The sequence below is a fragment of the Adiantum capillus-veneris genome, chromosome 26 (genome assembly GCF_014529385.1).
Source record: "Adiantum capillus-veneris isolate H3 chromosome 26, ASM1452938v2, whole genome shotgun sequence".
NCBI classification, from domain to species: Eukaryota; Viridiplantae; Streptophyta; class Polypodiopsida; order Polypodiales; family Pteridaceae; genus Adiantum; species Adiantum capillus-veneris.
The window spans coordinates 2,562,501-2,578,854 of NC_140956.1; the positions used below are offsets into that span (position 1 = coordinate 2,562,501).

Consider the following 16,354-nt stretch of genomic DNA (forward strand, 5'->3'; position numbering starts at 1 on the left):
GCAGAGAAACACACAGCTTGGAGAAGACGAAGGAAGCTCAAGGCACACAATAGAGAGTGTGTAACTTAGTGTGCAATGGAAAGATAGATAGACCTAGAGTGATGGGTTGTAAGGTCATTTGTAGTGCTCCTATGTCTAGTACTTTGGTTCTTGATTGTCATTTTTTATACTTGAGATCATGTGCGTCCTTCCTCATCTTAGACGCATCAATTTGATAGAAATTTATTGCACCTCATTAGTTCATTTATACACCAATGATCTTTTCCATGTCGTCTTGTCCTATCTATACTCTACAAGGCTATGATCTTCATACAAAGACACCCTTCTTACACGACACATCACTGAATTTAATCCCACTGTTTCAAATGCCTAAACCACCCAATTTTCTAAACCCCAAAAACCATATACTATATAGTGGCAAAAGCGGTCCACCTATACATGCTTTCACCCAATGAGAAGATGCCAGAGCTTGTGTTGTTGGCTAAGAGAGTGATTTACAGGTTTGCATATTTCACTTGCATTCTAAGCAAAAAAAAAGAGCATTTATTTTTTTTGCTATGGTTTTGTGATAGTGGGTCATCTTGAGTATAATTTTTTTGCCATGGTTTTTGATAGTGGGTTATTTTGAAAAAGTGTACTCCATACAAAGGAGACTCTGGCAATTTTTTTGGGGATATATGTCATTTACCATTGTGTGTATGTGCTTTTAAAAGTGGATGATGCTCTAAAAATTGTGTAGATGGATTATGCAATGCATTGAGGTGCAGGAATTGAATGAAGCCCCATTATTCACTAGAGAGTGGATTAATGTGCGTGATGAGAATACAATGTTCTCCCCCTCTTTGCTTGAAAGGAATGTGACAAATTGGGAGGCCAATGTTTGTCCTTGGTGGTTGGAATTATCCACTAGGAGTTATTCCAAAGCAAGAGACTAAATTACGAAAGAGTAAGTACCTTATCACTTGTAGCTCTTTTCTTTTGAGGATGAATATATTACTTTAATGATAATGTATGTCATATTGTGCTACATGGTTGTTGGGTGAAGGTTTTCAAAATGAGAGTGATGAGTACTTAGAGGAGACACAAGAAGAGTCTCTTCCTATGTTTCTCATGGAGTTCTCAAAACACCATTGGGAGTGGCTCTCAAAGTACTCCACTAGCAAGCAATGCACTCAAGAAGGGTAAAGAGAAAATGGAGACTCCAAGTACATCAAGGATACCCACACCCTCTTCTATGCCTCCCATTGTGCCATCTACAGAGCCCGGCTTGTCCTCTTTGGCAACCACTACAGACCCCAAGATATTTTCATATTTTGTACCAAACTTGAGTGAATTTGGGAACTTGCATGGGTATGTTAGCAGCATTTGCATGCAAATCATTGCATAAGTATGCATGCTTAACATGATTTTATGTCTGCTCCATATGGATGGTTGGTTACTGCTTGAAACATTGAATTTTATTTATGTTTGAAATTTGAATGCTTGGTCACCGTTTTGCGAGAAGCTTCAAAGTCTGCTTGGTATTCTATGACCTAGATTCTGTCTGTAACTGAGAGAGTTAGATAGTATACATCTTAGCAAGGAAGCTCAAGTTTGACTCTAGTGTGGTAGTGCAGTGATAGTTTTGAGAATTACGAGAGAACAAGAGTCTTTTTGCCATGCTAAAAGAATTAGGGTTTAGTGTCTTTTTAACAACTAAAATGACAATGCCCTGGGCTAGACTCTCTGATTGCCTTAAAGGGAGTCGATGGTGAATTATGAAAAGTTTTAGTAGCTCGCACGAGTTTCGAAATTTGGATCTATAAATCCGAGAGACTTTCAAGTTTGACATTGTTTTCTTCGCATTGCAAGCGCGAGTGGGGATGAGGGAGCCTAAGACGGCTTGAATCTTTGTGTTTTCGTCTGTGTGTGTTCTATGACGAGTGGGGTCAAGATCGAGAGGGGTGCCGGTTGGTGAGACGAGCGACAGCGCCTCTAAGGACATGCGGGAGGTGATGCTGAGATGAGGGATGCTCACCGTGGCTGAGAAGGAGTCGAGTAGAGAGAGAATGAGAGAATCTCTCTGCGGAATTATTGCAACAATATATGTTGTAATAGTCGCGGGTATATTCCCACGTTTATTATCGTGTAGATTGCTGTTAAACCACAACCGCGTCAATTGCCGTTGTTATTGCCGCACACGCAATCTTTTCTCTTTCTATTTTCCTTTGTTGGCCTGCGGCAATGCTAGTGGTTTTGTAATTTTCCTCTTATAATGTGACAATGTACTAACATGAGACAATAAAAATTAGTACAAGTTGCATACTAGTAGGACCCTTCAAAGTCCTCCAGCCGGTAGCCATTCCCTCACCCATTTTCACAGGTGTAAAAGGATTCAAAACTTCTTGTGTTGCTTTGATAGTGCAATGTTGTCGAATCCCATCCCTCAGAGTTGATCATCTCTCTCTCTCTCTCTCTCTCTCTCTCTCTCTCTCTCTCTCTCTCTCTCTCTCTCTCTCTCTCTCTCTCTCTCTCTCTCTCTCTCGTGAAAGTATGTGTCATATTGTTACATTTTGTTCAATATGTCTAGCATGTATTGTCTTTTGTCGCTTTTCTATGTGAAGGCGTCTTCTATCATTTGATAATATATAGAGAAATGGAAGAATTGGAGACCCCATAGTGCTCATACATAGCCGTATTTTTAGTCAACGATATGGTCCAAAGAGATCATACTAGTGTAAGCAATGATTCATGGCTTGGTCTTTAGATTCCAAGTGATGTTCCACGTTTATGTGGCCCATTGTTACCATTCTTTCACCTTAGGGCAATACCAAAATAATACATGAGTGTTCCTCTTTTTTTAGATATAGGGCATTTAGCATCACCTCTTTGCTTTGCAGCCAAATTCTCTACAGTGGGCATGCCTCCAAGAATAACTCTCTAGGAAAACACTTTATGTTTATACAATGAAGTCCAGACACTTTTAAAAACTTTTGATCACCAACTATGATCCTTGCTAAGCTTCTAGTTCTTGTTACATCTTTCAAATGTGAGAGAGGAAGGAGGGATTACATGGTAGAATACATGAGTTTTGGCCATCCACCAATTAACTGTGTAAGAAGGTAATTACTCCCGAGAGAGTTCCTAGTGTAGTGTGCCCTGCCTTGCCATATAATTTGAGAGAATATTTTTTTCCAAGTGCGAACTAGCATATTAGAAGTGTCATCGAACTGTCGTGAAGAGTTTATCCCATGTGGAGGCCCAATCCCTATCCTTCAATAACATGTGCCTCATAAAAGTTTATGATCTGCGCATTGACATGTGTAGACAAGTTTATTATGCATGTACCCTTGGGCCCAAGGGGTTGCTATTGTGTCCCAGGCAATGAGAGCAGCTGAGGCTTTGGGCTTTCCCCATAGAAAGTGACTTAAACTGTTGCGGGATCTTCTGCAACCAATCCAATAAAGACAAGTATATAGAAGATACGACAACAACATGTATTGGACTTCTCTCTCTCTCTCTCTCTCTCTCTCTCTCTCTCTCTCTCTCTCTCTCTCTCTCTCTCTCTCTCTCTCTCTTTGTGGTAATCAATTTAATAATATATACACAATGGTGTAGAACGCAGTGGCACAAATATACAAAAAATGTAATAACTAAAAGATGGGGCCTCCACAGGTGGGGGTAATCGTAAGAGAGAGGCTGATTGGACGTTTTGAAAAGACAAGGCTTGATGCTCACACTAAATGGGAGGGGGATGAAAGGCTTGGAATCCAACTCCCCCTCTTTGAGGTGCCGTTAGGACGCATCCGCACGCCGCAATGGCAGCGTTTTGAGTGACGCTAGCTATTTTGGAGGTTGCTCATAAACATGCACACAGACCAAGAGAGAGAATGGGAAAAGTAGGAGAGAGAGTGGTAGTGTTGAGCCAACTCTGCCAATTTTGGCGGAGTTGAACATTGCCAAGCAGCGTTTTTGCTAGCAGCCAAAACCTGCGTACCAGCAAAACTCTGCCTTCGACTGCGTGCGAATCTGCCCTTAGTGAAGGGTGGAGGAGGTAACTCAAGACAGTTACCCCCCCCCCCCCCCCCCCCCCCTTTCGTGTCGCCATCTCCTAAGATTGATATATAAGGAAGCCAAGCAATCATATGTGCCTTGTGCATGGTTAATATTGTTACAAAATATTTTTAGACACAGTACATGAGTTACAACACTTAGTGATGTGTCCCGTTGCATGTACGTGTGCACGGCATAGGGTGCATAGGCTCTTCCACTGCATCCGTTGCAAAATACAAGAAACAAAGCGAACTCTGTAGCGCATACAGAGGGACAAGGGGTCATTTAATGCAACCTTTGCGCTGCATGCACCACATGCATCCCCCTAGATGTAGCTAGTATGCACAGGGCAACACTTATCAAGAAAGAAGGCGTTCCAGAATCCAAATAACACATAAGCTACCAGCCTCCCACATGCAATAGCATGCTGCTTCAAGATACATGAACAGAAACAAAACAATATCTTAGAAAGTCGAGGTCAAAATTACATTGTTTGTGGGAGGCAGATAGAAGAGGGTACATAGGGCAAAACATTAGAGATACATTTATTGGTCAGCTTTAATGCTTTCAAAAAGATGCGCATACATAACAGATACTCTAGGAAGATGTTCTTGGATGACATCCATCACAATGAAGAGAGCTTCTGCATCATCGACCATCTGATGTATACTAAGTCTCGCATATTTTCAATCAAAAAAAGAATAAAACAATATCATTGTTCAAGGAAAGAATATTGACGTCAACGAGAGCTAGCTCAGTTGGTAGAGCAAGAGCCCCTTGTGTCCAAGGTCTTGGGTTCAAACCCCCTTGACAACTTGTATGACATGTAGCCCTTAGGGGTTGTTCCCCTAGTCCAAATGATGGATTGGCCACCCTAACCCAGCTGGGATGACTCACCTTAAGAGTCGGTTTGCCTCCACCTACGGGGGGTTGGGTGTGTGTGATGTAATTTCAAAGTTCTACTCTCTCCAAAAAAAAAAGGAAAGAATATTGACGTGCCAGCTCGTGATGTAAATGCTCCTGTTGAGCATGAATGTGACTGTACACCTTCATTACCATTATCGAAGCGGTTTATTATTTGGTCAGACTGTTTAATACTGCCAAAGCTCTGCATCCAAGTTTTGATGAAACCCTGAGGAAAAAGCTGAATCTCAAGTGGGGTCTGAAGTGGAGCGCAAAGCAGTGGATCTATAGATTCAAGTGTGTTTGGGGGTTTGCCTTCTCAATCAAGCATAGTTTTCTAGCCTGGCTAATACTCCATCAAGGAGTCTGGACAGCAAAAAGGGCTCTCAAGGCTACTATTGGAGATGGTAAATGCAGAAGATGTTCTGCCCAAGAAGATATCAAACATTTGTTTGTTGAGTGTCCAGCAAATTCCAAACTTCTACAAATTCTTGGGAACTGTTGCAAAGAAGTGCATCCTCAGCAATTCAATGCCCAAGAGCTGATCATAGGAGACTGCATAAGAATGGACATTCTACTTTGGAATTTTTGGAGATTAGAGTATCTGTGGACCTGCTGGATACAGAGAAATGAGGCAATCTTTCAAGACAAAATCACAGATTTCAGCATGGTCTTTGTTCTACAGCTGAAGAAGCTCACCATGAGAGCTCTAAAGACAATGAAGGAAGTATCTCACGACCCCTGTACAACATTCAAAGAACTTCCAAGTGGCAAAGGTGGAGTGAAGATATGCTGAAATTCTACTCCAAGGAAAGGCTCCTTATGGCTAACACCCTATTTGTATCATATGAGTGACTCTTTCTTTTTCCTGCATAGGGATACCACACCCCCTTCCTGTGTGGTGACTTTGCACTTTCTTCTTTTTTAATCAATTCCTGTTTTCTCCAAAAAAAAAAAAAACTCTCCAATCCACTGTAGTCGGTACTGCAGTTAAAGCTATCCTGAAATATGTTACAGGCGGTAGTGCAGCTGCAGGCTGCGGGGATCAAACAGGCGCTGTAGTGCTCAGCATCATATTCGTGTATCCGCGGAGGGCATCTTAATGGAGCCATTGCCTGGGTCACACATGAACTATTGCTAACACCTTGTGCAGAAAATCTCAGACACGCCCACGTCTGAGCCGGAGGAGTTGAACTTAAAATCTGCACTAGTACTAGCTGCAATAGAATGGATACCTGGCAGGGTCCCCTTCTCAGCACCAATATTGTAGGCCCCAGCCAATTGAGACGGGCTGGTCAGGGACAAGTCAGTATAAGTAGCAGCTGGCGAATGCGCGACTGAAGAACTCTTGAAGCGCTTCCTGTCGTTTCTCCTTATAGGCCCGTCCTGGGTTTTATTCAGAACGACGTATTGGTCATCCGTGCTCAACGTGGAGGACGAAGCAGCCGCGTAGGCAGCCGTTGAGACGTGTATAGGCAGCCACATCGTACGCACGGGCGCCATTTCTGTCGTTGGGAAAGAACCCAGCCAAATGCGCGTCTTCTTCTTGGGCTCCCGGATTTCCGACACCCATTTGCCCCAGCTTTGCTTCCTCACGCCTCTGTACAATGTCGTTGCCCCTCTTCCAGCACGCACAGTACCAGTACTAGTGTTGTTGCTGCTTTTTCTGTCTATATCACTGTGCTGCTCCAAGTTACGCTCTTGATCCTCCGCGCAGTAGCAAGGACCTGGTGATTTACTGTTGCTGCTCCGGCCTGCATCTGTCTCTGGGGTTCCGTTGCTGTTACCAATTCCTGGCTACAGCAGACCAGGAGGGTGCAGGGACCCGTGTTGATCGCCGTCGACGCTTGATTGAGGAGGTCCTGCAATTTGGTAGTGGGTGGAGACTCCCCGGTGGCCGTTCGGCATCATGCAATTTCGAAGGCAATCTGCGTCGCAATTTGGTGATAGGTGGAGCGCAGGAGCCCATGAGCTGATGAATCCCTCCATGCCTGCTGCAGATTCCTTGTGGATATTGACATGGAAACTCACATGAAAAGGCCTGCATTGGTGGACTGAGGACATTAAACTCGAACCAGCTTTAGTTTTTGATGCAGAGGAATGAGGACTGCCCCTGGGCTAGAGCCTAGGCTTGATGTAGTCGTGATCGATGGAGACCAGGATCAGGCGAATGTCTTACCACTAGAGCTCGATCCCTACCAGCGTCATTCCATCCCACAACACTAGGGGCAGCTGATAATGAAGGTTCGTTGAAGATGGTCGCATATAAGGGGCAGCGCCGGCCAGCTGAAAGACTAGAGTAGTCACTAATCATGTTGGCGTGCAGATGAAAGGAAGGCCAGGGAGATAGATAAGACGTCTCCTGAGTCTGCTGCAGCGGAGGGGGATGCGTTGCCTCCGCAACACTCCAATCGTGCTACTGGGCGAGAGTTTTGGGCATGCAGCACGATCAGACACACGCGCACACAGTACGGCAGTACAGCGCAAGACGACTACTAGCAGCTCGTTTAAGCGTCAAATTGGACATTGGGGCTAGCTTACTTACTCAAATGAGGAGAACAGTGTGTCCGTGAGAGCGAAGGGGGCGAGGGGAGGGGAGGGGGGGGGAGCCCTGCAGGAAGATCATCTGAGGCCCCAAGCTCTTCCGTCACAGACTTTGAAAATTAAACGTTTAAGAAAGCATAGTATGGCCGGGCGCCTCCGACGGCCTCTCTCTCTCTCTCTCTCTCTTGTAATGAGCACATAGGTCCCGCAACACTGGCCAGCCGCTGAAGAAAGGGGCGTGCGCCCACATGGATTGCACTTTTTAGATGGCCGGAGACCGAGAGGAGCTAGGGCTTGACCTCCACGGCTAGCCGACACGCTACTTGGCGTCCACTTAATGCAGCTCTCGCCTTCAATGTTACACATGTCTCCCTCTACTTTGCTAATCCTCACGATCGCTTCTCCATATGCTCAAGACTAAGCCATGGTTGACCAACTGCAAAGCTAGCCGAGCGGAGGCCCACAGGGACCTTGTGCTAAGGCACTCTCTCTCTCTCTCTCTCTCTCTCTCTCTCTCTCTCTTGCAATGCCCAATGTCATCATGGCCACAGGGCACACTGCTAGAGAAAGCAAACGGCCAAAATGACTGATGAGAGAAAATTGATACAAACTTGGTGGAGCTTAACCGTCTTTAAAAGGCCAAACTGGCCGATGAGAATACAATCTTAGTGGATCTAATACAATGTCTGGTCACAAAATAAACTAAACTAAATTAAAGCTAAAATCTAATGTTGAAACATTGGCCCGTGGGCAGATCAGGTGTCGAAGGTGATCTTGGGAATGTAAAAGGTGGTATAGGCTGGCAAGAGGTTGAGGAGGGCAGAGAAAGCTACGGTGCAGGCGGAGGGGCTTAGACCCAGACGACATCACGGGGTGTGCTGCGATCATCATCATCGCCACTGCACCCCATTACCAACTCGCACACGTTGTTGGCACTTGCAGATAGGGTTCTACTAGCGAGCTTTGAGACGTAGAGGCCGGAATACTGATGACGACCTGTGTGTGTGTGTGTGTGTGTGTGTGTGTGTGTGTGTGTGTGTGTGTGTGTGTGTGTGTGTGTGTGTGTGTGTCTGTTTAAATCTTAACTAATAAGACATAATTGAATTTTTACATTCAAAAGACAGTTGGCCAGGGAACAATGAACAAATAAGTACAAAAATAACTCAGTATTAGAATTATCCAGTTGAACAAATAGTAAAATAACTTCCCCGGTCCTCAGTGAGTGTTTCATTAAAGTAGGGTAGCTTACCAAAGAAAAGAAAACCCTCCAAGATAAGATAGAGTCCTTACCTGCATCCATCCAAACAAGACAACAATTCAGTTAGCCTTGGATGTGTTTTACAGCTATCAATGGACCATATCAGTTGTTATCCATGCCCATCTTACAGAATTTAATTACTTTAGACAAGCTAGGTCATTTATTAGAACGTGTATGTTAGCAGTCTTTACTTATTACTTCCAAAATGAGTGGTACAATCTACCTTCGAATCTGAGTGGTGAAGTCCACCAAGAATCCAAATATCAACAGTTTTTCTTTAGAAAATTTAAGATAGTGAGGTTTATTTGTTAGCCATAGCTCGGCACTTATGCTAAAGCCTACAGTAGCAACCATATACTTACCTTCAGAAGTAGCAATCCCAAGGTTTCATAGGCATCCCTTTAAACAAAGAGAGGTCATGTCCAACTTTATCCGTGTAAGATGCCTAATCATTTTATCCTATTGTTCATTAACCAATGGTACCAGATGAGGGTAATGAATACCTCTCTTTTTACAACCAATAAAATGTCAGTATAACCAGTCAGCAGAGTAGAGAGACTCCTGTTGGAATTAGGGTTGCAGAGAAACACACACAGCTTGGAGAAGACGAAGGAAGCTCAAGGCACACAATAGAGAGTGTGTTACTTAGTGTGCAATGGAAAGATAGATAGCCCTAGAGTGATGGGCGTATATACAATGCACGGGGGAAAAAACCTCCTAAAGAGGGAAAAAATGCCCCGGTGGTCCTAGTGTGTTCACACACATCACTACCACATGTATATGGTAGCAAATCCCCCCTGGAGTGATGCGGTGAACGAGAGCTGGCACATGAGTAAAGGGAAGTGCCATGCCCTGAGGACAGGATCAGTCCACAAAGGGGAGTAAGCCCAAAGCTTTGCGGAAAGCTTCAAGCTTCTCACAAGACAATGCCTTTGTGAAAAGATCTGCAAGGTTGTCCTGTGTTGGCACATAAGCCAAGCTGATCTCTCCTGCTGAGAGCCTCTCCCTGACATAGTGGTAATGCACCTCAATGTGCTTTGTGCGAGCATGAAAAACTGGGTTCCTCGCAACTGCCAATGCGCTCTGACTGTCAGTGTAGATAGTGTTGGCAGTGTCCTGTCCAACACCCAAGTCAGCCATAAGGCGTCTGAGCCATACACACTCAACCGTAGCTGTGAAGACTGCCCTGTACTCAGCCTCACAACTCGAAGTGGCCACAGTAGGTTGCTTCTTGCTCAACCATGATATACATGAACTGCCAAGCATGAAACAAAAACCACTTGTGGACACTCGCGTGTCAAAACAACCAGCCCAATCTGAGTCCGAAAAAGCATGTAAGTCTGGTGGCAATGATCCCCCCTTGGGATAAAACAAGCCAAGATGTAAAGTGCCACTAAGGTAGCGGAAAATCCTCTTGACAGCCTGCCAATGCTTAGACCCTGGGGTATGCATAAATCTGCTGACCTGCGAGACTGCAAACTGAATATCTAGCCTCGTGTTGCATACATAAATGAGGCAGCCAACAGTAGTTTGGTAAAGAGTGACATCAGCAGGATCGCCAGCATCATGTAGACTCAACTTCAAACCTGTTTCCATGGGAGTGGCAATAGGTTTGCAATCCTCAAGTCCAAACTTACATAGCAATGTCTCTATGTAACTTTTCTGACACAAGGCAATACCACCATCACACTGCTTAAACTGTATACCCAAGTAATGATGCAACAGCCCCAAATCTTTCATCTTGAAAGTAGCATTCAAATCAGCCTTAAATTCATCAATATGTCTCTCATTTGGTCCAGTGATCAGCAAATCATCAACATAAAGAACCACAATGAGAAATACATCATCCTCACGCTTTACATACAATGTGCTTTCTGTTGGACTGTTACAAAAGCCTCGTTTAACCAAATGAGTGTCTGCTTTCTCATACCAAGCACGAGGAGATTGCTTCAACCCATACAAAGCCTTCTTACATTTGCACACTTTGTCCTCTTGTCCTTTTATGACAAAACCGCGAGGCTGCGTTACATAAACTTCCTCAAATATGTCACCATTCAAGAAAGCAGTAACAATGCCTGATTGATGTACATCCCAACCAAAATGAGCTGCCAATGCACATAGAAAACGCACAATAGTCATACGACAAGTGGGAGCAAAAGTCTCTTCATAATCTATGCCTTTTTGTTGTGCATAACCCTTTGCAACAAGTCGAGCCTTATGGCGATCGATCTCACCATCCGGCTTGCGTTTCAACTTGTAAACCCACTTCATACCAATGGCCTTTTTGCCAGGAGGCAAATCACATAAAGTCCATGTGTCATTCTCTATAAGTGCATCATATTCTGATTTCATGGCAGCAATCCAATTTTCTGAATTCTGTGCTTCATCAAAAGACAGAGGCTCCTCAACATCATGTAAACTAGACACAGCCAAAGCATAACAATCTGATGCATAAGATGCATGGCGAGAGCCTGAACGAGTACGACTAGATAAAGGTGCATCCAATTTACTATCACGCAAAGTGTGCACCAGCCATTTTGGCATACCTCTAGCCTGCTCATTTTCAGCCCTTTCCTCATCAAGTACATCATGTACATCTGCATCAGTAATAGGCTGTTCTAAAACATTTTCAGAAACCCCCATAGGCTGTACATTTGCCTCATTGGAACTTACATTCGTATTTCCACCACTGAAAAGAGGCAGCAAAGTGTCATAAATGTCCTTTGAGCTTACATTACTGTCTCTAGTACATGACAGTAAGGGCTGAACAGAGTCTTCCACAAACACTACATCCCGTGAAACCAGAATACGTTTTGTTTGCGGATGATACAACCTGTAACCTTTGCTTTCAGCACTATAACCAACAAAAATACATTTGACAGCCTTATCATCCAATTTTCTGCGCTGCACTTGTGGCACCAAAGCATATGCCAAACAGCCAAAAACACGCATGTGCTCAATAGAAGGTTTTCTATCATGCCATGCTTCATATGGAGTAATAGACTGCAAAGCTTTCGTAGGACACCTGTTAAGTACATAAGTGGCACACATGATGGCCTCAAGCCAAAAAGAATGCGGCAAAGCTTGACTTTTGACCATACATCGTGCCATTTCCGTTAGTGACCTGTTTTTCCTCTCAGCAACACCATTTTGCTGAGGTGTATAAGGCACTGTACATTGGTGTTTTATCCCACGACTAGCCAGAAATGCATTAAATCCATGAGACATATACTCCCCCCTCGATCGGAACGGAGGGTGCCCATAGTACATTTTGAGACATTTTCAGCCATAGCCAAAAATTGTTTGAAGCACATAAAAACTTCGGACTTCGCTTTAAGCGGAAATACCCATGCATGCCTGGAGTAATCATCAATGAAAGTCACGAAGTACAGGTAATTGCCCAAGGACGGAGTTTGCATGGGCCCACAAACATCACTATGCACAAGCTGCAACCTGCATGTGGCCCTGACTGAACCATCCTTTGGAAACTTAGAACGCTGCATTTTACCCAGAATACAGCCTTCACAAACATGTTTGATAGGTGCTTCAAGAGGCGGCAAAGAAGCAACCATATCAGATTTCTGCAAACGCAGCAAACTGGCAAAATTCAGATGACCAAAACGTGCATGCCAAAGTTTTGCATCTGAAATAGCCCTTGAATCTGCAACAGCATTTGCAAAATTGTGTCCACACTTGTCATACAAAGTGAGCTTATACAGCCCACGGCACAAAAGCCCAGATGCAACAATTTCATCACCAAAACTGAGATCATGAACTGTACATCTGTCATCCACAAATTTGACTACAAGTCCAAGTCTAGCAAGTGCGGATACAGACAAGAGATTCTTCTTGATCCCAGGTACATAAAGTGCATCAACAAGTGTGAAGGAACTGCCATTAGCAGCAGTGAGCACAATCTTTCCAACTCCCTGAACTGGATAAGAGGCGTTGTTGGCACAAGTGACTGAATTCCCATGAGGGACAGACTCGAGAGAGGTAAACAATTCACGATGTGAGGTAATGTGCTTTGTAGCACCACTGTCGAAATACCACACATGTGAATCTGCAGCAACTGACAAGCATGCATCATGGACAGCAGGATTGTAAGTGCACTCTGCGCTAAAAGCCCATTCTGCATCAACATCAGCATCACAATCTCCTTTCACAGAAGACTCAACAATGGCTGCATTTGTAGTGGAACCAGCATTTGCAGTGGAACCACCCTCTTTCTTCTTAGCCTCTTTGGCCTTCAACTTAAAACACGACTTGATCAAGTGATCATTGGCTTTACAATAATGGCAACGCATCTTCTTTTTGCCCTTATCACCAGAATTGCCAGACGAAGTGCTGCCAGCAGAAGCATTAGGAACAGAATTTTTGCCACTCGCAGCAGAACCATAAGAAGTGGCTGCATTACTGTTACCACCCTTTCTTTGAGAAGCAATAAAAGCCTGTTCAACTGCACGCTGCCTAGTCCTGTTTTTTCTAGAAAGTGACTCTTGCAACAGCAATGTGCATAATGCATCAAACTTGACAACTTCAGGATTTCCTTGGGTCATCAGTCTCCAAGTACTAGCAAAAGTCTGGTAGGAATCTGGTAAGGCATCAAGAACAGTCTGCACAAGGGAACTATCCGAAATGACTTCACCTGCAGAAATGAGTTGCTCATTGATATCCTTGACACTAGCAAGGAAAGTGTCCATATCATCTTCCTCATGCATAATCTTCGACTCTAGCTCTTTACGTAGCAAAGCAATTTTAGCCTCATTGCGGCTTGCATAAAGACCTGCTAGAATATCCCAAGCCTGTTTTGCAGATTTTGCTGAACGGATGTGAGGAATAATGGTGCGCTTCACAGACAACGCAATCAATGCATGAGCCTGTGCATCCTTAACATCCCAATGAGCTTGTTCTGCCGTAGGCAAAACAACTCTAACAGCTGCAATCCTTGCAGCAAGACCTGCAACATCCTCAATATCGCCTACATCTTCAGAACCAGGACGTACATCAATGCCCTGCACAATGTTCCAGACACCTTTTGACACAAGAACATGTTGCATCATATAAGCCCACATAGGGTAGTTGTCCCCATCCAACCTGTCCTCAGCAGCAAACATCTTGAACACATCTGTGTTGTTGTTGTCAGCCATGGTAAATGCTGCACCTGTTGTGAAAACTGCCCGAAAATAGGAGAAATGGAGCGGGAACAACTTGTGCTATATAGCACAAACCGTAGAAGACTATAAGGCACCTCTTATGCAGAAGACGGCACTGACAGAAAATCTGCACAAAATGACGAAATAGCCTGTGCAGTACTGCCCGTAGTGGAAACGGAGGCCGAAATGAGCCCAAATCAAAATTCTGAGCAGACCGAGCTCTTCAAGGTCACCCTAAATATTTGTCGACCTGCGAACGCTCGCCAAAGCTCACTGAAATCGGAGAAAGTGAGCAGGCGTGTGCTGGAGCAGCTGGCGACTAAGCCCGGGAGGACGTGACCTGCTCTGATACCAATTGTTGGAATTAGGGTTGCAGAGAAACACACACAGCTTGGAGAAGACGAAGGAAGCTCAAGGCACACAATAGAGAGTGTGTTACTTAGTGTGCAATGGAAAGATAGATAGCCCTAGAGTGATGGGCGTATATACAATGCACGGGGGAAAAAACCTCCTAAAGAGGGAAAAAATGCCCCGGCGGTCCTAGTGTGTTCACACACATCACTACCACATGTATATGGTAACAACTCCATCTTTACAAAGTGGAACCTTATATCACGAACCATAGCTCGGTAGCTATGCCAAAGCCGAAAGTAACATCCATATACTTACCTTCAAAATCCCAAGATTTCTACAAGTCATTAGCAGCCCATAAAGAACGGTAGTGTCCAGCTCTGTTTGAGTAAGATGCCTTACTGTTTCAACCACAAAAACGTACTAGATGAAATAAATAACACCCCAAACTTTTGCCTCATATGAACTCTTGAGGGTAATACTGTACGCATGCCCAGGTGTGGCAATAGTTTAACAAAGAATGTTTCAAACAAATAATTTCCAATCCTGCCAGTCATGCCTCATGTTATACTATTTATCAGAAAATAGATTAAGCAAGAGATTAATGTTCTATAGCGGTTAAGAACAGAGCCAACTAGTAGCGAACAAACGTGCAGCAGCTAAAAACCGGGCTAATACAATAACCAGTAGTGAAAAAAACAACCCACGGCGGCTAACACAGAGCCAATACAAAAGCCTGTAGCAAAAAGACCAGTCTGTGCAAGTGTTCGACAGAGAATACCACCGCTTTTAATGCAAAAGAGGTCTCAAGACTCAAGCTAACAATGCTTCTGCGTAGCAGTTTTTTCTTTTCATGATCAAGACCAATATACAGTGTATATAACAACCGGCTCCCAATCTTTATCAACCATGCATAGTATTACAACAAAAAAAACCAAAACTGGAATTGGTAGTAAGGCAAAACAAACACAGTCCCTGTGATGTTTGAGCTGCTAGTTCCATCTCTCAGCAAGTTCAAATAGTAACGACACTAAGCAGAGAGAAAAAAACCAAATGCAAGGCTAAGTGAGGGCCAAGGTATGCCCTGACCTCTGTTTAAATAGGTTGGTGAGCACGCTTCCAGAGTTGGTTGGGATGAATGCGCTCGGCCACCCTCTACTATGCGAGCCCCATACTCGGTCTGCGAATGCGCCCATTGCCTGGGGAGGGCCATAGTCAAAGAGTAGAAGGGGCCGCCTTCCCCGTATAATGATAGCACTTTTTCACGCTCCGTTTATGCAAGGGCATTGCCCCATTATACAGTAAGTTTCAGTAGCATAGCAAAAAATCTCTACAATGCCAATGGGGGGGGGGGGGGGTGTGTGTGTGTGTGTGTGTGTGTGTGTGTGTGTGTGTGTACCCGCCCTAACCCAGGCTCCACACACAATGGGTTGGTAGTAGGCCCATTGTGTATGGGCCTACTACCTTATAAGAGAGATGAGATTCTCTTTCTGAAACAATAGGCCAGGCCAGTTGTTCCGAATGAGAGCCTGTATGATAATGTTACGGATCTGATTCCGATTAAATTCGTTATAGCGGTATTTTTTAATCAGTACAGATACCTCTTCCCCTACCAATGAAGGGGTAGAAAGCCACTTATTAGGAAGTTGTGAAATTCTATGAAGGAAGCATTCCTTCACTAATTCCTTCAAGCCCGGTAGGACTGTCATCTCCAATCAAAGAACACTGACAAGGTCAGTGAGGCAGCTTAGTAAAGCTGATAGGGGAAGGTAGGGGTTTTTTGGAAAGTTAGGTATATGATTGAGCCCTTTGTCCAATAGCTTACGTATTATAGCATTATCAATAATTCTAAGATCATGAGTGCATACATGGTTACCAAATTCTTCGCTTCCTGTCGAAGGAAGTCATTATTTAGTATTAATCCTTTTATGGGATGATGATATTTCCATCCTATGAGAATATTGTCAAGTAGTTTATGATTCCCAAAAAGTAAGTCAAAAGCACATATTCTTGCCATAGTATGTAATACATAATTTGGCCTTCCTCGAAAGGAAAGGTCTAGTTCTAGCTGCCAAGGCATTCTTTAGTTTAAGGTCTTTAAGGTAAAGCT

The 16,354-nt window shown here is 44.0% G+C and overlaps 1 pseudogene; it reads right to left on the reverse strand.

Moving 5' to 3' along the window:
* Positions 1 to 6,072: 6,072 nt before the first annotated feature.
* On the reverse strand, positions 6,073 to 6,924 carry LOC147422888 (uncharacterized; annotated as a pseudogene).
* Between the last annotated feature and the right edge of the window lie 9,430 nt (positions 6,925 to 16,354).